This window comes from Rhipicephalus microplus, chromosome 5 (genome assembly GCF_043290135.1).
Source record: "Rhipicephalus microplus isolate Deutch F79 chromosome 5, USDA_Rmic, whole genome shotgun sequence".
NCBI classification, from domain to species: Eukaryota; Metazoa; Arthropoda; class Arachnida; order Ixodida; family Ixodidae; genus Rhipicephalus; species Rhipicephalus microplus.
The window spans coordinates 174,367,311-174,388,554 of NC_134704.1; the positions used below are offsets into that span (position 1 = coordinate 174,367,311).

A 21,244-nucleotide genomic window follows, 5' to 3' on the forward strand; every position below is an offset into this window, starting at 1 on the left:
AGAGACGTTTGTCTTGACTCTCGAGGCACCGGTGAGATTCGAACTCACGATCTGCTGTTTACTAGACAGGCGTTTTAACCAACTAAGCCACGGCGCTTGTGCAGCGTCTTGTTCAGGCAGTGACAGCATCAGAAGTATTTCGAACTAAACTTCGAAAACAAAAAAAAACTAGACAGAGGTTTGTCTTGACTCTTGAGGCACCGGTGAGATTCGAACCCACGATCTCCTGTTTACTAAACAGGCGCTTTAACCAACTAAGCCACGGCGCTTGTGCAGCGTCTTGTTCAGGCAGTGACACCATCAGAAGTATTTCGAACTAAACTTCGAGAACAAAAAACTTGAGAGACGTTTGTCTTGCTTCTCGAGGCACTGGTGAGATTCGAACTCACGATCTTCCTTTCACTAGACAGGCGCCTTAACTAACTAAGCCACAGCGTCTGCGCAGCGTCTTGTTCAGGCAGTGACACCATCAGAATTATTTCGAACTAAACTTCGAAAACCAAAAACTAGAGAGACGTTCGTCTTGACTCTCGAGGCACCGGTGAGATTCGAACTCATGATCTCCTGTTTACTAGACAGGCGCTTTAACCAACTAAGCCACGGCGCCTGCGCAGCGTCTTGTTCAGGCAGTGACACCATCAGAAGTATTTCGAACTAAACTTCGAAAACAAAAAACTAGAGAGACGTTTGTCTTGACTCTCGAGGCACCGGTGAGGTTCGAACTCACGATCTCCGGTTTACTAGACAGGCGCTTTAACCAACTAAGCCACGGCGCCTGCGCAGCGTCTTGTTCAGGCAGTGACACCATCAGAAGTATTTCGAAATAAACTTCGAAAACAAAAAACTAGAGAGACGTTTGTCTTGACTCTCGAGGCACCGGTGAGATTCGAGCTCACGATCTCCGGTTTACTAGACAGGCACTTTAACCAAATAAGCCACGGCGTCTGCGCAGCGTCTTTTTCAGGCAGTGACACCATTGGAAGTATTTCGAACAATACTTCGAAAACAAAAAAAAATCAGAAGAGACGTTAGTCTTGACTCTCGAGGCACCGGTGAGATTCGAACTCACGATCTCCTGTTTGCTAGACAGGCGCTTTAACCAACTAAGCCAAGGCGCCTGCGCAGCGTCTTGTTCAGGCAATGACACCATCACAAGTATTTAGAACTAAACTTCGAAAACAAAAAACTACAGAGACGTTTGTCTTGACTCTCGTGGCACCGGTGAGATTCGAACTAATGATCTCCTGTTTACTAGACATGCGCTTTAACCAACTAAGCCACGGCACCTGCGCAGCCTCGTGTTCAGGCAGTGAAACCATTAGAAGTATTTCGAACTAAACTTCGAAAACAAAAAAACTAGAGAGCCGTTTGTCTTGACTCTCGAGGCACCGGTGAGATTCGAACTAACGATCTCCTGTTTACTAGACAGGTGCTTTAACCAACTAAGCCACGGCGCCTGCGCAGCGTCTTGTTCAGGCAGTGACACCATCAGAAGAATTTCCAACTAAACTTCGAAAACAAAAAAACTAGAGAGCCGTTTGTCTTGACTCTCGAGGCACCGGCGAGATTCGAACTCATGATCTCCTGTTTACAAGACAGGCGCTTTAACCAACTAAGCCACGGCGCCTGCGCAGCGTCTTGTTCAGACAGTGACACCATCAGAAGTATTTCGAACTGAACTTCGAAAACAAAAATCTAGAGAGACGTTTGTCTTGGCTCTCGAGGCACCGGTGAGATTCGAACTCACGATCTGCTGTTTACTAGACAGGCTCTTTAACCAACTAAGCCACGGCGCTTCTGCAGAGTCTTGTTCAGGCAGTGACACCATCAGAAGTATTTCGAACTAAACTTCGAAAACAAAAAAACTAGAGAGCCGTTTGTCTTGACTCTCGAGGCACCGGTGAGATTCGAACTCACGATCTCCGGTTTACTAGACAGGCGCTTTAACTAACTAAGCCACGGCGCCTGCGCAGCGTCTTGTTCAGACAGTGACACCATCAGAAGTATTTCGAACTGAACTTCGAAAACAAAAAACTAGAGAGACGTTTGTCTTGACTCTCGAGGCACCGGTGAGATTCGAACTCAAGATCTGCTGTTTACTAGACAGGCTCTTTAACCAACTAAGCCACGGCGCTTCTGCAGAGTCTTGTTCGGGCAGTGACACCATCAGAAGTATTTCGAACTAAACTTCAAGAACAAAAAACTTGAGAGACGTTTGTCTTGACTCTCGACGCACAGGTGAGATTCGAACTCACGATCTTCCTTTCACTAGACAGGCGCTTAACTAACTAAGCCACAGCGCCTGCGCAGCGTCTTGTTCAGGCAGTGACACCATCAGAATTATTTCGAACTTAACTTCGAAAACCAAAAACTAGAGAGACGTTTGTCTTGACTCTCGAGGCACCGGTGAGATTCGAACTCATGATCTCCTGTTTACTAGACAGGCGGTTTAACCAACTAAGCCACGGCACCTGCGCAGCGTCTTGATCAGGCAGTGACACCATCAGAAGTATTTCGAACTAAACTTCGAAAACAAAAAACTAGAGAGACGTTTGTCTTGAGTCTCGAGGCACCGGTGAGATTCGAACTCACGATCTCCGGTTTACTAGACAGGCGCTTTAACTAACTAAGCCACGGCGCCTGCGCAGCGTCTTGTTCAGACAGTGACACCATCAGAAGTATTTCGAACTGAACTTCGAAAAGAAAAAACTAGAGAGACGTTTGTCTTGACTCTCGAGGCACCGGTGAAATTCGAACTCACGATCTCCTGTTTACTAGACAGGCGCTTTAACTAACTAAGCCACGGCACCTGCGCAGCGTTTTTTTCAGGCAGTGACACCATCAGAAGTATTTCGAACTAAACTTCGAAAACAAAAGTACTGAAAGTTGGGCGAGTTCGTACTCGATCATGACTTCTTTGCGCAAACACGTACACGGACACAAGGAAAAGAGGCAAACAACACGGGCGCCCGTGTTGTTTGCCTCTTTTCCTTGTGTCCGTGTACGTGTTTGCGCAAAGAAGTCATGAATGTTCGAAAACAAAAAACTAGAGAGACGTTAGTCTTGACTCCCGAGGCACCGGTGAGATTCAAACTCACGATCTCCTGTTTACTAGACAGGCGCTTTAACTAACTAATCCACGGCGCCTGCGCAGCGTCTTGTTCAGGCAGTGACACCATCGGAAGTATTTGGAACTAAACTTCGAAAACAAAAAACTAGAGATACGTTAGTCTTGACTCTCGAGGCACCGGTGAGATTCGAACTCATGATCTCCTGTTTACTAGACAGGCGCTTTAACCAACTAAGCCACGGCGCCTGCGCAGCGTCTTGTTCAGGAAGTGACGCGATCAGAAGTATTTCGAACTAAACTTCGAAAACAAAAAACTAGAGAGATGTTTGTCTTGACTCTCGAGGCACCTGTGAGATTCAAACTCATGATCTCCTGTTTACTAGACAGGCGCTTTAACCAACTAAGCCACGGCGCCTGCGCAGCGTCTTGTTCAGGCAGTGACACCATCAGAAGTATTTCGAAATAAACTTCGAAAACAAGAAACTAGAGAGAAGTTTGTCTTGACTCTCGAGGCACCGGTGAGATTCGAACTCACGATCTCCAGTTTACTAGACAGGAAATTTAACCAAATAAGCCACGGCGTCTGCGCAGCATCTTGTTCAGGCAGTGACACCATTGGAAGTATTTCGAACAATATTTCGAAAACAAAAAAAATCAGAAGAGACGTTAGTCTTGACTCTCGAGGCACCGGTGAGATTCGAACTCACGATCTGCTGTTTACTAGACAGGCGCTTTAACCAACTAAGCCACGGCGCTTGTGCAGCGTCTTGTTCAGGCAGTGACAGCATCAAAAGTATTTCGAACTAAACTTCGAAAACAAAAAAAACTAGACAGAGGTTTGTCTTGACTCTCGAGGCACCGGTGAGATTCGAACCCACGATCTCCTGTTTACTAAACAGGCGCTTTAACCAACTAAGCCACGGCGCTTGTGCAGCGTCTTGTTCAGGCAGTGACACCATCAGAAGTATTTCGAACTAAACTTCGAGAACAAAAAACTTGAGAGACGTTTGTCTTGCTTCTCGAGGCACTGGTGAGATTCGAACTCACGATCTTCCTTTCACTAGACAGGCGCTTTAACTAACTAAGCCACAGCGTCTGCGCAGCGTCTTGTTCAGGCAGTGACACCATCAGAATTATTTCGAACTAAACTTCCAAAACTAAAAACTAGAGAGACGTTCGTCTTGACTCTCGAGGCACCGGTGAGGTTCGAACTCACGATCTCCGGTTTACTAGACAGGCGCTTTAACCAACTAAGCCACGGCGCCTGTGCAGCGTCTTGTTCAGGCAGTGACACCATCAGAAGTATTTCGAAATAAACTTCGAAAACAAAAAACTAGAGAGACGTTTGTCTTGACTCTCGAGGCACCGTTGAGATTCGAACTCACGATCTCCGGTTTACTAGACAGGCACTTTAACCAAATAAGCCACGGCGTCTGCGCAGCGTCTTTTTCAGGCAGTGACACCATTGGAAGTATTTCGAACAATACTTCGAAAACAAAAAAAAATCAGAAGAGACGTTAGTCTTGACTCTCGAGGCACCGGTGAGATTCGAACTCACGATCTCCTGTTTGCTAGACAGGCGCTTTAACCAACTAAGCCAAGGCGCCTGCGCAGCGTCTTGTTCAGGCAGTGACACCATCACAAGTATTTAGAACTAAACTTCGAAAACAAAAAACTACAGAGACGTTTGTCTTGACTCTCGTGGCACCGGTGAGATTCGAACTCATGATGTCCTGTTTACTAGACATGCGCTTTAACCAACTAAGCCACGGCACCTGCGCAGCCTCGTGTTCAGGCAGTGAAACCATTAGAAGTATTTCGAACTAAACTTCGAAAACAAAAAAACTAGAGAGCCGTTTGTCTTGACTCTCGAGGCACCGGTGAGATTCGAACTAACGATCTCCTGTTTACTAGACAGGTGCTTTAACCAACTAAGCCACGGCGCCTGCACAGCGTCTTGTTCAGGCAGTGACACCATCAGAAGAATTTCCAACTAAACTTCGAAAACAAAAAAACTAGAGAGCCGTTTGTCTTGACTCTCGAGGCACCGGCGAGATTCGAACTCACGATCTCCTGTTTACTAGACAGGCGCTTTAACCAACTAAGCCACGGCGCCTGCGCAGCGTCTTGTTCAGACAGTGACACCATCAGAAGTATTTCGAACTGAACTTCGAAAACAAAAAACTAGAGAGACGTTTGTCTTGACTCTCGAGGCACCGGTGAGATTCGAACTCACGATCTGCTGTTTACTAGACAGGCTCTTTAACCAACTAAGCCACGGCGCTTCTGCAGAGTCTTGTTCAGGCAGTGACACCATCAGAAGTATTTCGAACTAAACTTCGAAAACAAAAAAACTAGAGAGCCGTTTGTCTTGACTCTCGAGGCACCGGTGAGATTCGAACTCATGATCTCCTGTTTACTAGACAGGCGCTTTAAGCAACTAAGCCACGGCGCCTGCGCAGCGTTTTGTTGAGGCAGTGACACCATCAGAAGTATTTCGAACTAAACTTCGAAAACAAAAAACTAGAGAGACGTTTGTCTTGACTCTCGAGGCACCGGTGAGATTCGAACTCACGATCTCCGGTTTACTAGACAGGCGCTTTAACTAACTAAGCCACGGCGCCTGCGCAGCGTCTTGTTCAGACAGTGACACCATCAGAAATATTTCGAACTGAACTTCGAAAACAAAAAACTAGAGAGACGTTTGTCTTGACTCTCGAGGCACCGGTGAGATTCGAACTCAAGATCTGCTGTTTACTAGACAGGCTCTTTAACCAACTAAGCCACGGCGCTTCTGCAGAGTCTTGTTCAGGCAGTGACACCATCAGAAGTATTTCGAACTAAACTTCGAAAACAAAAAAACTAGAGAGAGGTTTGTCTTGACTCTCGAGGCACCGGTGAGATTCAAACTCATGATCTCCTGTTTACTAGACAGGCGCTTTAACCAACTAAGCCACGGCGCCTGCGCAGCATCTTGTTCAGGCAGTGACACCATCAGAAGTATTTCGAAATAAACTTCGAAAACAAAAAACTAGAGAGAAGTTTGTCTTGACTCTCGAGGCACCGGTGAGATTCGAACTCACGATCTCCTGTTTACTAGACAGGCGCTTTAACCAACTAAGCCACGGCGCCTGCGCAGCGTCTTGTTGAGGCAGTGACACCATCAGAAGTATTTCGAACTAAACTTCGAAAACAAAAAACTAGAGAGACGTTTGTCTTGACTCTCGAGGCACCGGTGAGATTCGAACTCACGATCTCCGGTTTACTAGACAGGCGCTTTAACCAACTAAGCCACGGCACCTGCGCAGCCTCGTGTTCAGGCAGTGAAACCATTAGAAGTATTTCGAACTAAACTTCGAAAACAAAAAAACTAGAGAGCCGTTTGTCTTGACTCTCGAGGCACCGGTGAGATTCGAACTAACGATCTCCAGTTTACTAGACAGGAAATTTAACCAAATAAGCCACGGCGTCTGCGCAGCATCTTGTTCAGGCAGTGACACCATTGGAAGTATTTCGAACAATATTTCGAAAACAAAAAAAATCAGAAGAGACGTTAGTCTTGACTCTCGAGGCACCGGTGAGATTCGAACTCACGATCTGCTGTTTACTAGACAGGCGCTTTAACCAACTAAGCCACGGCGCTTGTGCAGCGTCTTGTTCAGGCAGTGACAGCATCAAAAGTATTTCGAACTAAACTTCGAAAACAAAAAAAACTAGACAGAGGTTTGTCTTGACTCTCGAGGCACCGGTGAGATTCGAACCCACGATCTCCTGTTTACTAAACAGGCGCTTTAACCAACTAAGCCACGGCGCTTGTGCAGCGTCTTGTTCAGGCAGTGACACCATCAGAAGTATTTCGAACTAAACTTCGAGAACAAAAAACTTGAGAGACGTTTGTCTTGCTTCTCGAGGCACTGGTGAGATTCGAACTCACGATCTTCCTTTCACTAGACAGGCGCTTTAACTAACTAAGCCACAGCGTCTGCGCAGCGTCTTGTTCAGGCAGTGACACCATCAGAATTATTTCGAACTAAACTTCCAAAACTAAAAACTAGAGAGACGTTCGTCTTGACTCTCGAGGCACCGGTGAGGTTCGAACTCACGATCTCCGGTTTACTAGACAGGCGCTTTAACCAACTAAGCCACGGCGCCTGTGCAGCGTCTTGTTCAGGCAGTGACACCATCAGAAGTATTTCGAAATAAACTTCGAAAACAAAAAACTAGAGAGACGTTTGTCTTGACTCTCGAGGCACCGTTGAGATTCGAACTCACGATCTCCGGTTTACTAGACAGGCACTTTAACCAAATAAGCCACGGCGTCTGCGCAGCGTCTTTTTCAGGCAGTGACACCATTGGAAGTATTTCGAACAATACTTCGAAAACAAAAAAAAATCAGAAGAGACGTTAGTCTTGACTCTCGAGGCACCGGTGAGATTCGAACTCACGATCTCCTGTTTGCTAGACAGGCGCTTTAACCAACTAAGCCAAGGCGCCTGCGCAGCGTCTTGTTCAGGCAGTGACACCATCACAAGTATTTAGAACTAAACTTCGAAAACAAAAAAACTACAGAGACGTTTGTCTTGACTCTCGTGGCACCGGTGAGATTCGAACTCATGATGTCCTGTTTACTAGACATGCGCTTTAACCAACTAAGCCACGGCACCTGCGCAGCCTCGTGTTCAGGCAGTGAAACCATTAGAAGTATTTCGAACTAAACTTCGAAAACAAAAAAACTAGAGAGCCGTTTGTCTTGACTCTCGAGGCACCGGTGAGATTCGAACTAACGATCTCCTGTTTACTAGACAGGTGCTTTAACCAACTAAGCCACGGCGCCTGCACAGCGTCTTGTTCAGGCAGTGACACCATCAGAAGAATTTCCAACTAAACTTCGAAAACAAAAAAACTAGAGAGCCGTTTGTCTTGACTCTCGAGGCACCGGCGAGATTCGAACTCACGATCTCCTGTTTACTAGACAGGCGCTTTAACCAACTAAGCCACGGCGCCTGCGCAGCGTCTTGTTCAGACAGTGACACCATCAGAAGTATTTCGAACTGAACTTCGAAAACAAAAAACTAGAGAGACGTTTGTCTTGACTCTCGAGGCACCGGTGAGATTCGAACTCACGATCTGCTGTTTACTAGACAGGCTCTTTAACCAACTAAGCCACGGCGCTTCTGCAGAGTCTTGTTCAGGCAGTGACACCATCAGAAGTATTTCGAACTAAACTTCGAAAACAAAAAAACTAGAGAGCCGTTTGTCTTGACTCTCGAGGCACCGGTGAGATTCGAACTCATGATCTCCTGTTTACTAGACAGGCGCTTTAAGCAACTAAGCCACGGCGCCTGCGCAGCGTTTTGTTGAGGCAGTGACACCATCAGAAGTATTTCGAACTAAACTTCGAAAACAAAAAACTAGAGAGACGTTTGTCTTGACTCTCGAGGCACCGGTGAGATTCGAACTCACGATCTCCGGTTTACTAGACAGGCGCTTTAACTAACTAAGCCACGGCGCCTGCGCAGCGTCTTGTTCAGACAGTGACACCATCAGAAATATTTCGAACTGAACTTCGAAAACAAAAAACTAGAGAGACGTTTGTCTTGACTCTCGAGGCACCGGTGAGATTCGAACTCAAGATCTGCTGTTTACTAGACAGGCTCTTTAACCAACTAAGCCACGGCGCTTCTGCAGAGTCTTGTTCAGGCAGTGACACCATCAGAAGTATTTCGAACTAAACTTCGAAAACAAAAAAACTAGAGAGAGGTTTGTCTTGACTCTCGAGGCACCGGTGAGATTCAAACTCATGATCTCCTGTTTACTAGACAGGCGCTTTAACCAACTAAGCCACGGCGCCTGCGCAGCATCTTGTTCAGGCAGTGACACCATCAGAAGTATTTCGAAATAAACTTCGAAAACAAAAAACTAGAGAGAAGTTTGTCTTGACTCTCGAGGCACCGGTGAGATTCGAACTCACGATCTCCTGTTTACTAGACAGGCGCTTTAACCAACTAAGCCACGGCGCCTGCGCAGCGTCTTGTTGAGGCAGTGACACCATCAGAAGTATTTCGAACTAAACTTCAAAAACAAAAAACTAGAGAGACGTTTGTCTTGACTCTCGAGGCACCGGTGAGATTCGAACTCACGATCTCCGGTTTACTAGACAGGCGCTTTAACTAACTAAGCCACGGCGCCTGCGCAGCGTCTTGTTCAGACAGTGACACCATCAGAAATATTTCGAACTGAACTTCGAAAACAAAAAACTAGAGAGACGTTTGTCTTGACTCTCGAGGCACCGGTGAGATTCGAACTCAAGATCTGCTGTTTACTAGACAGGCTCTTTAACCAACTAAGCCACGGCGCTTCTGCAGAGTCTTGTTCAGGCAGTGACACCATCAGAAGTATTTCGAACTAAACTTCGAAAACAAAAAAACTAGAGAGAGGTTTGTCTTGACTCTCGAGGCACCGGTGAGATTCAAACTCATGATCTCCTGTTTACTAGACAGGCGCTTTAACCAACTAAGCCACGGCGCCTGCGCAGCATCTTGTTCAGGCAGTGACACCATCAGAAGTATTTCGAAATAAACTTCGAAAACAAAAAACTAGAGAGAAGTTTGTCTTGACTCTCGAGGCACCGGTGAGATTCGAACTCACGATCTCCTGTTTACTAGACAGGAAATTTAACCAAATAAGCCACGGCGTCTGCGCAGCACCTTGTTCAGGCAGTGACACCATTGGAAGTATTTCGAACAATACTTCGAAAACAAAAAAAATCAGAAGAGACATTAGTCTTGACTCTCGAGGCACCGGCGAGATTCGAACGCACGATCTCCTGTTTGCTAGACAGGCGCTTTAACCAACTAAGCCAAGGCGCCTGCGCAGCGTCTTGTTCAGGCAGTGACACCATCAGAAGTAATTCGAACTAAACTTCGAAAACCAAAAACTAGAGAGACGTTCGTCTTGACTCTCGAGGCACCGGTGAGATTCGAACTCATGATCTCCTGTTTACTAGACAGGCGCTTTAACCAACTAAGCCACGGCGCCTGCGCAGCGTCTTGTTCAGGCAGTGACACCATCAGAAGTATTTCGAACTAAACTTCGAAAACAAAAAACTAGAGAGACGTTTGTCTTGACTCTCGAGGCACCGGTGAGGTTCGAACTCACGATCTCCGGTTTACTAGACAGGCGCTTTAACCAACTAAGCCACGGCGCCTGGGCAGCGTCTTGTTCAGGCAGTGACACCATCAGAAGTATTTCGAAATAAACTTCGAAAACAAAAAACTAGAGGGACGTTTGTCTTGACTCTCGAGGCACCGGTGAGATTCGAACTCACGATCTCCGGTTTACTAGACAGGCACTTTAACCAAATAAGCCACGGCGTCTGCGCAGCGTCTTTTTCAGGCAGTGACACCATTGGAAGTATTTCGAACAATACTTCGAAAACAAAAAAAAATCAGAAGAGACGTTAGTCTTGACTCTCGAGGCACCGGTGAGATTCGAACTCACGATCTCCTGTTTGCTAGACAGGCGCTTTAACCAACTAAGCCAAGGCTTTTTTTTTTTTCTTTATTGCCTTTTAATAACCACAAGCAAAGGAAATACATACAAAATATGTACACTTACTAAAACACCAGCTTCAACTTGGCCAGTGCACTTGGTTTAAAAAGGCTTCACAGAAGCCAATTGGTCGAGCACAGGTAACCACTCGGGGGGTTCAGGCAGCGCTTTAAACACGTCTCGTGTATACAGCATACTCTCAACAAAATAGTCTCTCGCTGAACGTGCGTCTACACGCATATGTCGAACATCCATTCTTGTCCTCCACACACTATGCATGCAAAGCAACATTAACATGTCACTCGGCACTTCCCCTGCAGCTGCACACGGAAGAAAACGGATTCCAAAAGCGTTGATAGGTAGTTCTTTTTTTATAGTCCGTTGTAGTACGTCCCACAAGAACACAGCATCATGGCAGTCGAGAAAGATATGATTTATCGTTTCTGGTTTGCCGCAGATTAGACAGTTGACGGACCACGGTACAAAAAGCCCTTTACTTTTTAGCCATGGCAGTACAGGGAGAGTGCCGGTATGCACTTGAAAGAAGAATGTTTTGACAGAGGGTCTGACCGGCATTCTCTTAACACGTTTAAACACGTCACGCTCAGAACCTAGCCTGCACGAAGCTCGGTAGACGGGCACTGGCAGGAAGACATCAAGAAGGTCACGATACAGTTTCTTTTTAGTCACGTCGGACAAGTATTCGTACGAAAATCTTTCCTTGAGCAGGCGTGTAGCTGTAACTACTTCTCGCAAATAAGGACTGAGTGGTCCAGCTTCGAAGGAAAAGGATGACACGACGAAATCAGATAAGGGGGTCTGCAGTCTTGCTTGGATCACAGTTCTCAAGAAATTGTCAGTTTGATCTCGAGCGAACATGAATCTGCTCACCAACTGCTTAAAAAACAAATGCAAAAGCCCCAGACCACCATATTTTACCCTATGAAATAAATTGCACCGGCTCGTGCGCTCCCACTGCGACCCCCATATAAAGGTCGCGAATACTCGGTGCATTTTCTGGACCGAAGTGCGGGTCATGGTTAACACTTGTAATACATAAAACACTTTTGCAATCAGAAATACATTGCACACGGACGCTTTTGCAAACATTGATAAATTGCGACCTCCCCACTTATCAGTACAATTTTTAATGCGTTGACGTTCCTCAGACCAATACTCCGTAGCATTGCGGTAGTGATCCAAAGGCACACCGAGGTACTTTCCGGGCATGATTTTCCAATTCATGTTACAGTAAACTTCGGGTGTGCTTTGCCACTGGCCATGCCAAACGCCTAGACATTTTGGCCAACTAATTGCGCTGCCCGTTGCTGCACAGAATTCCCTAGCTATTCGTACAACTTCTTGCACACTTTCTTTGTCACTGCAAAACACTGCGACGTCATCAGCATAGGCTAAAATTCTAATTCCACTGGTCAGAAACGTATACCCTCTTATACTTGGTGATGCAAGTATTCGTAAACAGAAGGGCTCTAAGTAAAGCGCGAAAAGGAGTGGCGACAAGGCACAACCTTGCTTCACGCTCGAGCGCACAGGAATTGAAGCACTTACTTCTTTGTTGATTACTAAATTAGCCCTGCAGTCATGATACACCATTCTAACGCCTTCTGTAATGACAGTCCCTACATTCACATGTTCCAGCAATAAAAACAAAATTTCATGTACGACTTTATCGAACGCTTTGTGCAGGTCTAGCTGAATCATGGCCACGCGGTCATTATTTGCATCACAGCATTCTAGAATACTTCTGGTTACGTGTATATTTGTGAATATGGTTCTGCCCTTAATCCCACATGTCTGATGCGGGCCGACAAGGGATGTGACAACACTTTGGAGCCGTCTTGCTAGGACCTTCGTGTATATTTTATAGTCAGTGTTGCTCAAACTGATAGGTCGGTAGGATTCCACTGAAAGTAGCTTTGCGGGGTCATCAGTTTTGGGGATTAATACTACGTGTGCTGTCCTAAATGAATGAGGTGTTTGCTGCTTGTCGTAGCATTCTCTGATCACTCGGTGTAATGCCAGTGCCATTTCTGTCTTAAAAAATTTGTATATGGCAGCACCAAGCCCATCCGGCCCTGGTGACTTGCCGTTACCCAGGTTATCTATAGCTGATTCAATTTCTGCCACAGTGATTTCTACTTCCAGTAGCTCCCGCTCAGAGTCTTCCAATCTCGGCATAAGGGTCAGAAAGTCCTCTTTGAATCGTTCGGGGTCATTGATTGTATGGCTAAGGAGTTGCGTATAAAACTCGACAAAGGCGTGCTTTATCTGTTCGCGGTCCCGGGTAATGTAATTGCGGTATCGAATTTCATTTATCTCTTTGTTTGCTGCATGTTTCTTTTCTTCACTGAGCACCCGCTTAGTGGGCGTTTCACCCATCCACAGCCGTTCAGTGCGAGCCCTTATCATTGCTCCGCGGTACTTTTCGTCGTCGATGAATTCGAGCTTTGCTTTCGCCTCCTTTATTTCTTTCTTAAATTTTCCCGGCACTTCATTTTCTACGCTTAACATGTAGTCTAGTTCGCTTTGTAACTGCCTCTCTTGTTGCCTTTCCCGATTACGTAATACACAGGCTCTTTCAATCGCTATCATCTTTATATCACACTTCATTTGCTCCCACACAGCTATGAAGTTATTGGTCTCCAAACGAAGAGCATTTGAAAGACATTCTTTGGTTTTTTTTACAAATATTTCATCTTGCAGCAGCTTTTCATTAAATTTCCATAGAAACCAATTAAACTTCGCAGCCTTACGTTTTTCGCCAATGTTGACCTTGACCAGACAATGATCACTAAAACTAAGATGTTGAATTTGATAAGATGAGCATAGTGGCACCAACTTTGCCGACAAATATATTCTGTCTAACCTCGCGTGCGAATGACCTTGAAAGTGCGTATATCCTACTTCACCCTCTCGCGTCATTACATAACCGACATCTTCCAGCCCTGTCTCGTTCACTATTTTATTCAACAGCTCAGCGCTTCTATCGCGCACATTGAAGCTCGTTGTCTTATCCTCAGCTCTACAGACACAATTGAAGTCCCCTAGAACCACAACATTTCTTTCCGCTTTCAAGAATCCTTCAATCGCTCTGAAAAAAAAATCCCGTTCGTGCGATCTATTCGGTGCATAAACACACACAACGCGCCAAGGCATTCCAGAAACACTGAAGTCGCACACAACCAGCCTACCGCTATCGCAGGTAGACACATTTTCAACAGCCGCGATACTACTACGTATGAAAACGACACAGCCTCCTGACCGCCCAACAGCATGACAAACGCAGACATTGTACCTAGAGCGAAAAACTTGAACCATTTGCTCCGTTTGTTCTTCACTTTCCATTTTAGTTTCTTGTACAGCCAGGAGGTCTATGTCGTTTTCTAACAAAATGCGACTAATCTGGCATTGTCTCCTGCGCGAACACAGGCCTCTTGAGTTCAACGTCGCGATGCAAATACCAGTTTTAAAGTTAGTCGCCATTTCTTGAAGGTTGTTTCGTCAGGTGTCATACTCACGTCGCAACAGTGGTTGCGTGTGCTCAGCGTAGAAAGCCTCGGAACGTCTCCTCCGCTACGGCGGGGCCGACGTTTGAGTGCCCCTACGGTCAGGAGACAGGTTTGGTCGTGGTTTAAAGGTAGGCCGACGACCAGTCGCCGTCTTTGTTGGAGGTTCATTGATGGCCGACGTGTCAACATTTCCGGTACGGTCAGGTGTTTCACGAGCTCGCTTAAAAGCGATAGCACCGGCCTTGGTCATCTCGGCGTCCGTTGCTTCCGGGCCGCCCTCTCGCGCAGCTGAAGATGACTTGCTCGCTGCTGTAGCGTCGTTCTCTACTGCTGCCGTGTCTAAATTCGTTCCTGGCGCACCAGAGTGCTTGTCGCCTTTATTGGTAGATTCCAGTGCGGCCCCAGAAGACTGTTCAGGGGGCGTGGCAGGGCCTTCCGTATAACCGTCTTCCCTGCTCGCTTCTTCGGCATCCACGGCATCCATCAGGTGTTCAGACACTTCGTCTGTTTGGCCTGGGCCCGCAATGCTGGCGTACGACCTCACACAGTGGGCGTCATCGTGGCCATAGCGACGACAGACCCCACAGCGCGGCACGCGGCAATCCCGTCGAATGTGTCCGATAGCCCGGCATCGGAGGCATAGCGGTGCTCTGCCAGGAATTACGACGAGCGCCATATCCTCCGCAACTCGCAGTTGGTGTGGCAGGTCGTCCACGGACACGCCCGCGTGTAGCCTCAGCGTGACCGACCGCGTGGTTGAACCTTTATCATTGCAACCCTGCACCTTCCATTTATCTCTGCTTATCTCGGTCACTTTTCCGTAGGGCGTTAAGGCGACTCGCACAGCCTCGTCCGGCACGCCATGAAGAAGCCAGTACAACTTCAGCCGCACACCTCGATCACGGGGGTCAACCACCATACAGCGATGGTCCTTTAGATCAAAAGACTCCGCCGCCAGCATCTTCTTTTTACCCTCATCATCCTTGAACGTCACTGCCCATACATGATTCATTTGGTATGCCCCTAGGGCAACCACTTCCGGCAGCAGCGAAAGACGAGCAAGGCTGTCTCGGACATGCTCCACTCGATATGGCCTGGCTTTCAAGTTTCCGTGCAAAAAAACCGTGTGCAAAACGGAATCACCTGAAGGCAGCTGAGGCAGAACAACCTGGAAATCTTCGCCTGGCTTTTCGGTACACCTGATACCGCGGCCCACACGGGCCGCTGAAACCGCCCCTACGCGGGAGCACATGATAAACACGTCCGTTCACTGTCGTGGCCGGAAGTGGAATCCTAAGCCACTGTGTCTGCGCAGCCTCTTGTTCAGGCAGTGACACCATCAGAAATATTTCGAACTAAACTTAAAAAAACAAAAAGCTAGAGAGACGTTTGTCTAGACTCTCGAGGCACCGGTGAGATTCGAACTCACGATCTCCTGTTTACTAGACAGGCGCTTTAACCAACGAAGCCACGTCACCTGTGCAGCGTCTTGTTCAGGCAGCGAAACCATCAGAAGTATTTCAAAATAAACTTCGAAAACAAAAAACTAGAGAGACGTTTGTCTTGACTCTCGAGGCACCGGTGAGATTCGAACTCACGATCTCCTGTTTGCTAGACAGGCGCTTCAACTAACTAAGCCACGGCGCCTGCGCAGCGTCGTGTTCAGGCAGTCACACCATAAGAAGAATTTCGAACTAAACTTCGAAAACAAAAAACTAGAGAGACGTTTGTCTTGACTCTCGAGGAACCAGTGAGATTCGAAATCACGATCTCCTAATTACTAGACAGGCGCTTTAACTAACCAAGCCACGGCGCCTGCACAGTGTCTTGTTCAGGCAGTGACACCATCAGAAGTATTTCGAACTAAAATTCGAAAAAAAAAGTACTGAAAGTTGGGCGAGTTGGTACTCGATCATGACTTCTTTGCGCAAAGACGTACACGGACACAAAGAAAAGAGGCAAACAACTTGGGCGCCCGTGTTGTTTGCCTCTTTTCCTTGTGTCCATGTACGTGTTTGCGCAAAAAAGTCATGAATGTTCGAAAACAAAAAACTAGGGAGACGTCAGTCTTTACTCCCGAGGCACCGCTGAGATTCGAACTCAAGATCTCCTGCTTACCAGACTGGCGCTTTAACTAAGCCACGGCGCCTGCAGCGTCTTGTTCAGGCAGTGACACCATCAGTAGTATTTCGAACTATACTTCGAAAACAAAAAACGAGAGAGACGTTAGTCTTCACTCGCGAGGCACCGGTGAGATTCGAACTCACGATCTCCTGTTTACTAGACAAGCGCTTTAACCAACTAAGCCACTGTGTCTGCGCAGCCTCTTGTTCAGACAGTGACACCATCAGAAGTATTTCGAACTAAACTTCGAAAACAAAAAACTAGAGAGACGGTTGCCTTGACTCTCGAGGCACCGGTGAGATTCCAACTCATGCTCTCCTGTTTACTAGACAGGCGCTTTAACCAACTAAGCCACGGCGCCTGCGCGGCGTCTTGTTTGGGCAGTGACACCATCAAAATTATTTCGAACTAAACTTCGAAAACAAAAAACTAGAGAGACGGTTGCCTTGACTCTCGAGGCACCGGTAAGATTCGAACTACGATCTCCCGTTTACTAGACAGGCTCTTTAACTAACTAAGCCACGGCGCCTGCGCAGCCTCTTGTTCAGGCAGTCACATCATCAGAAGTATTTCGAAGTAAACTTCGAAAACAAAAAACTAGAGAGCCGTTTGTCTTGACTCTCGAGGCACCGGTGAGATTCGAACTCACGATCTCCTGTTTACTTGACAGGCGCTTTAACTAACTAAGCCACGGCGCCTGCGCAGCGTTTTATTCAGGCAGTGACACCATCAGAAGTATTTCGAACTAAAATTCGAAAACAAAAGTACTGAAAGTTGGGCGAGTTGGTACTCGATCATGACTTCTTTGCGCAAAGACGTACACGGACACAAAGAAAAGAGGCAAACAACTTGGGCGCCCGTGTTGTTTGCCTCTTTTCCTTGTGTCCATGTACGTGTTTGCGCAAAAAAGTCATGAATGTTCGAAAACAAAAAACTAGGGAGACGTCAGTCTTGACTCCCGAGGCACTGGTGAGATTCGAACTCAAGATCACCTGCTTACCAGACTGGCGCTTTAACTAAGCCACGGCGCCTGCAGCGTCTTGTTCAGGCAGTGACACCATCAGTAGTATTTCGAACTATACTTCGAAAACAAAAAACGAGAGAGACGTTAGTCTTCACTCGCGAGGCACCGGTGAGATTCGAACTCACGATCTCCTGTTTACTAGACAAGCGCTTTAACCAACTAAGCCACGCGCCTGCGCAGCGTCTTGTTCAGACAGTGACACCATCAGAAGTATTTTGAAATAAACTTCGACAACAAAAAACTAGAGAGACGTTTGTCTTGACTCTCGAGCACCGGTGAGATTCGAATTCACAATCTCCTGTTTACTAGACAGGCGTTTTAACCAACTAAGCCACGGCGCCTGCGCAGCGTCTTCTTCAGGCAGTCACACCATCAGAAGAATTTCGAACTAAACTTCGAAAACAAAAAACTAGAGAGACGGTTGCCTTGACTCTCGAGGCACCAGTGAGATTCGAACGTACGATCTCTTGTTTACTAGACAGGCGCTTTAACGAACTAAGCCACGGCGCCTGCGCAGCGTTTGGTCAGGCAGTCACACCATCAGAAGAATTTCGAACTAAACTTCGAAAACAAAAAACTAGAGAGACGGTTGCCTTTACTCTCGAGGCACCGGTGAGATTCCAACTCATGCTCTCCTGTTTACTAGACATGCGCTTTAACCAACTAAGCCACTGTGTCTGCGCAGCCTCTTGTTCAGGCAGTGACACCATCAGAAATATTTCGAACTAAACTTGGAAAACAAAAAGCTAGAGAGACGTTTGTCTTGACTCTCGAGGCACCGGTGAGATTCGAACTCACGATCTCCTGTTTACTAGACAGGCGCTTTAACCAACGAAGCCACGTCACCTGTGCAGCGTCTTGTTCAGGCAGCGAAACCATCAGAAGTATTTCGAACTAAACTTCGAAAACAAAACACTAGAGAGACGTTTGTGTTGACTCTCAAGGCACCGGTGAAAATCGAACTCACGATCTCCTGTTTACTAGACAGGCGCTTTAACCAACTAAGCCACGCGCCTGCGCAGAATCTTGTTCAGACAGTGACACCATCAGAAGTATTTCGAACTAAACTTCGAAAACAAAAAACTAGAGAGACGTTTGTATGACTCTCGAGGCACCGGTGAGATTCGAACTCACGATCTCTTGTTTACTAGACAGGCGCTTTAACAAACTAAGCCACGGCGCCTGCGCAGCGTCTTGTTCAGGCAGTCACACCATCAGAAGAATTTCGAACTAAACTTCGAAAACAAAAAACTAGAGAGACGGTTGCCTTGACTCTCGAGGCACCGGTGAGATTCCAACTCATGCTCTCCTGTTTACTAGACAGGCGCTTTAACCAACTAAGCCACGGCGCCTGCGCGGCGTCTTGTTTGGGCAGTGACACCATCAAAAATATTTCGAACTAAACTTCGAAAACAAAAAACTAGAGAGCCGTTTGTTTTGACTCTCGAGGCACCGGTGAGGTTCGAACTCACGATCTCCTGCTTACCAGACAGGCGCTTTAACTAACTAAACCACGGCGCCTGCAGCGTCTTGTTCAGGCAGTGACACCATCAGAAGTATTTTGAAATAAACTTCGAAAACAAAAAACTAGGGAGACGTCAGTCTTGACTCCCGAGGCACCGGTGAGATTCGAACTCAAGATCTCTTGCTTACCAGACAGGCGCTTTAGCTAACTAAGCCACGGTGCCTGCAGCGTCTTGTTCAGGCAGTGACACCATCAGAAGTATTTCGAACTATACTTCGAAAACAAAAAACTAGAGAGACGTTAGTCTTCACTCTCGAGGCACCGGTGAGATTCGAACTCACGATCTCCTGTTTACTAGACAGGCGCTTTAACCAACTAAGCCACGGCACCTGCGCAGCTTCGTGTTCAGGCAGTGAAACCATTAGAAGTATTTCGAACTAAACTTCGAAAACAAAAAAACTAGAGAGCCGTTTGTCTTGACTCTCGAGGCACCGGTGAGATTCGAACTAACGATCTCCTGTTTACTAGACAGGTGCTTTAACCAACTAAGCCACGGCGCCTGCGCAGCGTATTGTTCAGGCAGTGACACCATCAGAAGAATTTCCAACTAAACTTCGAAAACAAAAAAACTAGAGAGCCGTTTGTCTTGACTCTCGAGGCACCGGCGAGATTCGAACTCACGATCTCCTGTTTACTAGACAGGCGCTTTAACCAACTAAGCCACGGCGCCTGCGCAGCGTCTTGTTCAGACAGTGACACCATCAGAAGTATTTCGAACTGAACTTCGAAAACAAAAAACTAGAGAGACGTTTGTCTTGACTCTCGAGGCACCGGTGAGATTCGAACTCACGATCTGCTGTTTACTAGACAGGCTCTTTAACCAACTAAGCCACGGCGCTTCTGCAGAGTCTTGTTCAGGCAGTGACACCATCAGAAGTATTTCGAACTAAACTTCGAAAACAAAAAAAACTAGAGAGCCGTTTGTCTTGACTCTCGAGGCACCAGTGAGATTCGAACTCATGATCTCCTGTTCACTAGACAGGCGCTTTAACCAACTAAGCCACGGCGCCTGCGCAGCGTCTTGTTCAGGCAGTGACACCATCAGAAGTATTTCGAACTAAACTTCGAAAACAAAAAACTAGAGAGACGTTTGTCTTGACTCTCGAGGCACCGGTGAGATTCGAACTCACGATCTCCGGTTTACTAGACAGGCGCTTTAACTAACTAAGCCACGGCGCCTGCGCAGCGTCTTGTTCAGACAGTGACACCATCAGAAGTATTTCGAACTGAACTTCGAAAACAAAAAACTAGAGAGACGTTTGTCTTGACTCTCGAGGCACCGGTGAGATTCGAACTCAAGATCTGCTGTTTACTAGACAAACTCTTTAACCAACTAAGCCACGGCGCTTCTGCAGAGTCTTGTTCAGGCAGTGACACCATCAGAAGTATTTCGAACTAAACTTCGAAAACAAAAAAACTAGAGAGAGGTTTGTCTTGACTCTCGAGGCACCGGTGAGATTCGAACTCACGATCTCCTGTTTACTAGACAGGCGCTTTAACCAACTAAGCCACGGCGCTTGTGCAGCGTCTTGTTCAGGCAGTGACACCATCAGAAGTATTTCGAACTAAACTTCGAGAACAAAAAACTTGAGAGACGTTTGTCTTGACTCTCGACGCACAGGTGAGATTCGAACTCACGATCTTCCTTTCACTAGACAGGCGCTTTAACTAACTAAGCCACAGCGCCTGCGCAGCGTCTTGTTCAGGCAGTGACACCATCAGAATTATTTCGAACTAAACTTCGAAAACCAAAAACTAGAGAGACGTTTGTCTTGACTCTCGAGGCACCGGTGAGATTCGAACTCATGATCTCCTGTTTACTAGACAGGCGGTTTAACCAACTAAGCCACGGCGCCTGCGCAGCGTCTTGATCAGGCAGTGACACCATCAGAAGTATTTCGAACTAAACTTCGAAAACAAAAAACTAGAGAGACGTTTGTCTTGACTCTCGAGGCACCGGTGAGATTCGAACTCACGATCTCCGGTTTACTAGACAGGCGCTTTAACTAACTAAGCCACGGTGCCTGCGCAGCGTCTTGTTCAGACAGTGACACCATCAGAAGTATTTCGAACTGAACTTCGAAAAGAAAAAACTAGAGAGACGTTTGTCTTGACTCTCGAGGCACCGGTGAGATTCGAACTTACGATCTGCTGTTTACTAGACAGGCTCTTTAACCAACTAAGCCAAGGCGCCTGCGCAGCGTCTTGTTCAGGCAGTGACACCATCAGAAGTATTTCGAACTAATCTTCGAAAACAAAGAACTAGAGAGACGTTTGTCTTGACTCTCGAGGCACCGGTGAGATTCGAACTCACGATCTCCGGTTTACTAGACAGGCGCTTTAACTAACTAAGCCACGGCGCCTGCGCAGCGTCTTGTTCAGGCAGTGACACCATCAGAAGTAATTCGAACTGAACTTCG

General features: G+C 46.9%; 32 non-coding genes across 32 annotated transcripts; all 32 read right to left on the bottom strand.

Moving 5' to 3' along the window:
* Positions 1-195: 195 nt before the first annotated feature.
* On the bottom strand, positions 196-269 carry TRNAT-AGU (transfer RNA threonine (anticodon AGU)). Its single transcript has one exon. It is a non-coding gene; the product is annotated as a tRNA-Thr (tRNA).
* Positions 270-533: 264 nt separating this feature from the next.
* On the bottom strand, positions 534-607 carry TRNAT-AGU (transfer RNA threonine (anticodon AGU)). Its single transcript has one exon. It is a non-coding gene; the product is annotated as a tRNA-Thr (tRNA).
* Positions 608-702: 95 nt separating this feature from the next.
* TRNAT-AGU (transfer RNA threonine (anticodon AGU)) lies at positions 703-776 on the bottom strand. The gene has a single exon. It is a non-coding gene; the product is annotated as a tRNA-Thr (tRNA).
* Positions 777-1,044: 268 nt separating this feature from the next.
* TRNAA-AGC (transfer RNA alanine (anticodon AGC)) lies at positions 1,045-1,118 on the bottom strand. Its single transcript has one exon. It is a non-coding gene; the product is annotated as a tRNA-Ala (tRNA).
* Positions 1,119-1,383: 265 nt separating this feature from the next.
* Positions 1,384-1,457, bottom strand: TRNAT-AGU (transfer RNA threonine (anticodon AGU)). Its single transcript has one exon. It is a non-coding gene; the product is annotated as a tRNA-Thr (tRNA).
* A 96-nt stretch (positions 1,458-1,553) lies between these two features.
* TRNAT-UGU (transfer RNA threonine (anticodon UGU)) lies at positions 1,554-1,627 on the bottom strand. Its single transcript has one exon. It is a non-coding gene; the product is annotated as a tRNA-Thr (tRNA).
* A 1,615-nt stretch (positions 1,628-3,242) lies between these two features.
* Positions 3,243-3,316, bottom strand: TRNAT-AGU (transfer RNA threonine (anticodon AGU)). Its single transcript has one exon. It is a non-coding gene; the product is annotated as a tRNA-Thr (tRNA).
* Positions 3,317-3,923: 607 nt separating this feature from the next.
* Positions 3,924-3,997, bottom strand: TRNAT-AGU (transfer RNA threonine (anticodon AGU)). The gene has a single exon. It is a non-coding gene; the product is annotated as a tRNA-Thr (tRNA).
* A 264-nt stretch (positions 3,998-4,261) lies between these two features.
* On the bottom strand, positions 4,262-4,335 carry TRNAT-AGU (transfer RNA threonine (anticodon AGU)). Its single transcript has one exon. It is a non-coding gene; the product is annotated as a tRNA-Thr (tRNA).
* Positions 4,336-4,603: 268 nt separating this feature from the next.
* On the bottom strand, positions 4,604-4,677 carry TRNAA-AGC (transfer RNA alanine (anticodon AGC)). The gene has a single exon. It is a non-coding gene; the product is annotated as a tRNA-Ala (tRNA).
* Positions 4,678-4,942: 265 nt separating this feature from the next.
* On the bottom strand, positions 4,943-5,016 carry TRNAT-AGU (transfer RNA threonine (anticodon AGU)). The gene has a single exon. It is a non-coding gene; the product is annotated as a tRNA-Thr (tRNA).
* Positions 5,017-5,112: 96 nt separating this feature from the next.
* Positions 5,113-5,186, bottom strand: TRNAT-AGU (transfer RNA threonine (anticodon AGU)). Its single transcript has one exon. It is a non-coding gene; the product is annotated as a tRNA-Thr (tRNA).
* A 773-nt stretch (positions 5,187-5,959) lies between these two features.
* Positions 5,960-6,033, bottom strand: TRNAT-AGU (transfer RNA threonine (anticodon AGU)). Its single transcript has one exon. It is a non-coding gene; the product is annotated as a tRNA-Thr (tRNA).
* Positions 6,034-6,128: 95 nt separating this feature from the next.
* Positions 6,129-6,202, bottom strand: TRNAT-AGU (transfer RNA threonine (anticodon AGU)). The gene has a single exon. It is a non-coding gene; the product is annotated as a tRNA-Thr (tRNA).
* Positions 6,203-6,810: 608 nt separating this feature from the next.
* Positions 6,811-6,884, bottom strand: TRNAT-AGU (transfer RNA threonine (anticodon AGU)). Its single transcript has one exon. It is a non-coding gene; the product is annotated as a tRNA-Thr (tRNA).
* Positions 6,885-7,148: 264 nt separating this feature from the next.
* On the bottom strand, positions 7,149-7,222 carry TRNAT-AGU (transfer RNA threonine (anticodon AGU)). The gene has a single exon. It is a non-coding gene; the product is annotated as a tRNA-Thr (tRNA).
* A 268-nt stretch (positions 7,223-7,490) lies between these two features.
* Positions 7,491-7,564, bottom strand: TRNAA-AGC (transfer RNA alanine (anticodon AGC)). The gene has a single exon. It is a non-coding gene; the product is annotated as a tRNA-Ala (tRNA).
* A 266-nt stretch (positions 7,565-7,830) lies between these two features.
* TRNAT-AGU (transfer RNA threonine (anticodon AGU)) lies at positions 7,831-7,904 on the bottom strand. Its single transcript has one exon. It is a non-coding gene; the product is annotated as a tRNA-Thr (tRNA).
* A 96-nt stretch (positions 7,905-8,000) lies between these two features.
* TRNAT-AGU (transfer RNA threonine (anticodon AGU)) lies at positions 8,001-8,074 on the bottom strand. The gene has a single exon. It is a non-coding gene; the product is annotated as a tRNA-Thr (tRNA).
* Positions 8,075-8,847: 773 nt separating this feature from the next.
* On the bottom strand, positions 8,848-8,921 carry TRNAT-AGU (transfer RNA threonine (anticodon AGU)). Its single transcript has one exon. It is a non-coding gene; the product is annotated as a tRNA-Thr (tRNA).
* A 95-nt stretch (positions 8,922-9,016) lies between these two features.
* TRNAT-AGU (transfer RNA threonine (anticodon AGU)) lies at positions 9,017-9,090 on the bottom strand. Its single transcript has one exon. It is a non-coding gene; the product is annotated as a tRNA-Thr (tRNA).
* Positions 9,091-9,524: 434 nt separating this feature from the next.
* On the bottom strand, positions 9,525-9,598 carry TRNAT-AGU (transfer RNA threonine (anticodon AGU)). Its single transcript has one exon. It is a non-coding gene; the product is annotated as a tRNA-Thr (tRNA).
* Positions 9,599-9,865: 267 nt separating this feature from the next.
* TRNAA-AGC (transfer RNA alanine (anticodon AGC)) lies at positions 9,866-9,939 on the bottom strand. The gene has a single exon. It is a non-coding gene; the product is annotated as a tRNA-Ala (tRNA).
* A 95-nt stretch (positions 9,940-10,034) lies between these two features.
* TRNAT-AGU (transfer RNA threonine (anticodon AGU)) lies at positions 10,035-10,108 on the bottom strand. Its single transcript has one exon. It is a non-coding gene; the product is annotated as a tRNA-Thr (tRNA).
* Positions 10,109-10,203: 95 nt separating this feature from the next.
* TRNAT-AGU (transfer RNA threonine (anticodon AGU)) lies at positions 10,204-10,277 on the bottom strand. Its single transcript has one exon. It is a non-coding gene; the product is annotated as a tRNA-Thr (tRNA).
* A 5,447-nt stretch (positions 10,278-15,724) lies between these two features.
* Positions 15,725-15,798, bottom strand: TRNAA-AGC (transfer RNA alanine (anticodon AGC)). Its single transcript has one exon. It is a non-coding gene; the product is annotated as a tRNA-Ala (tRNA).
* Positions 15,799-18,746: 2,948 nt separating this feature from the next.
* TRNAT-GGU (transfer RNA threonine (anticodon GGU)) lies at positions 18,747-18,820 on the bottom strand. Its single transcript has one exon. It is a non-coding gene; the product is annotated as a tRNA-Thr (tRNA).
* Positions 18,821-19,080: 260 nt separating this feature from the next.
* Positions 19,081-19,154, bottom strand: TRNAT-AGU (transfer RNA threonine (anticodon AGU)). The gene has a single exon. It is a non-coding gene; the product is annotated as a tRNA-Thr (tRNA).
* Positions 19,155-19,250: 96 nt separating this feature from the next.
* Positions 19,251-19,324, bottom strand: TRNAT-AGU (transfer RNA threonine (anticodon AGU)). The gene has a single exon. It is a non-coding gene; the product is annotated as a tRNA-Thr (tRNA).
* A 96-nt stretch (positions 19,325-19,420) lies between these two features.
* On the bottom strand, positions 19,421-19,494 carry TRNAT-AGU (transfer RNA threonine (anticodon AGU)). Its single transcript has one exon. It is a non-coding gene; the product is annotated as a tRNA-Thr (tRNA).
* A 266-nt stretch (positions 19,495-19,760) lies between these two features.
* On the bottom strand, positions 19,761-19,834 carry TRNAT-AGU (transfer RNA threonine (anticodon AGU)). The gene has a single exon. It is a non-coding gene; the product is annotated as a tRNA-Thr (tRNA).
* A 434-nt stretch (positions 19,835-20,268) lies between these two features.
* TRNAT-AGU (transfer RNA threonine (anticodon AGU)) lies at positions 20,269-20,342 on the bottom strand. The gene has a single exon. It is a non-coding gene; the product is annotated as a tRNA-Thr (tRNA).
* Between the last annotated feature and the right edge of the window lie 902 nt (positions 20,343-21,244).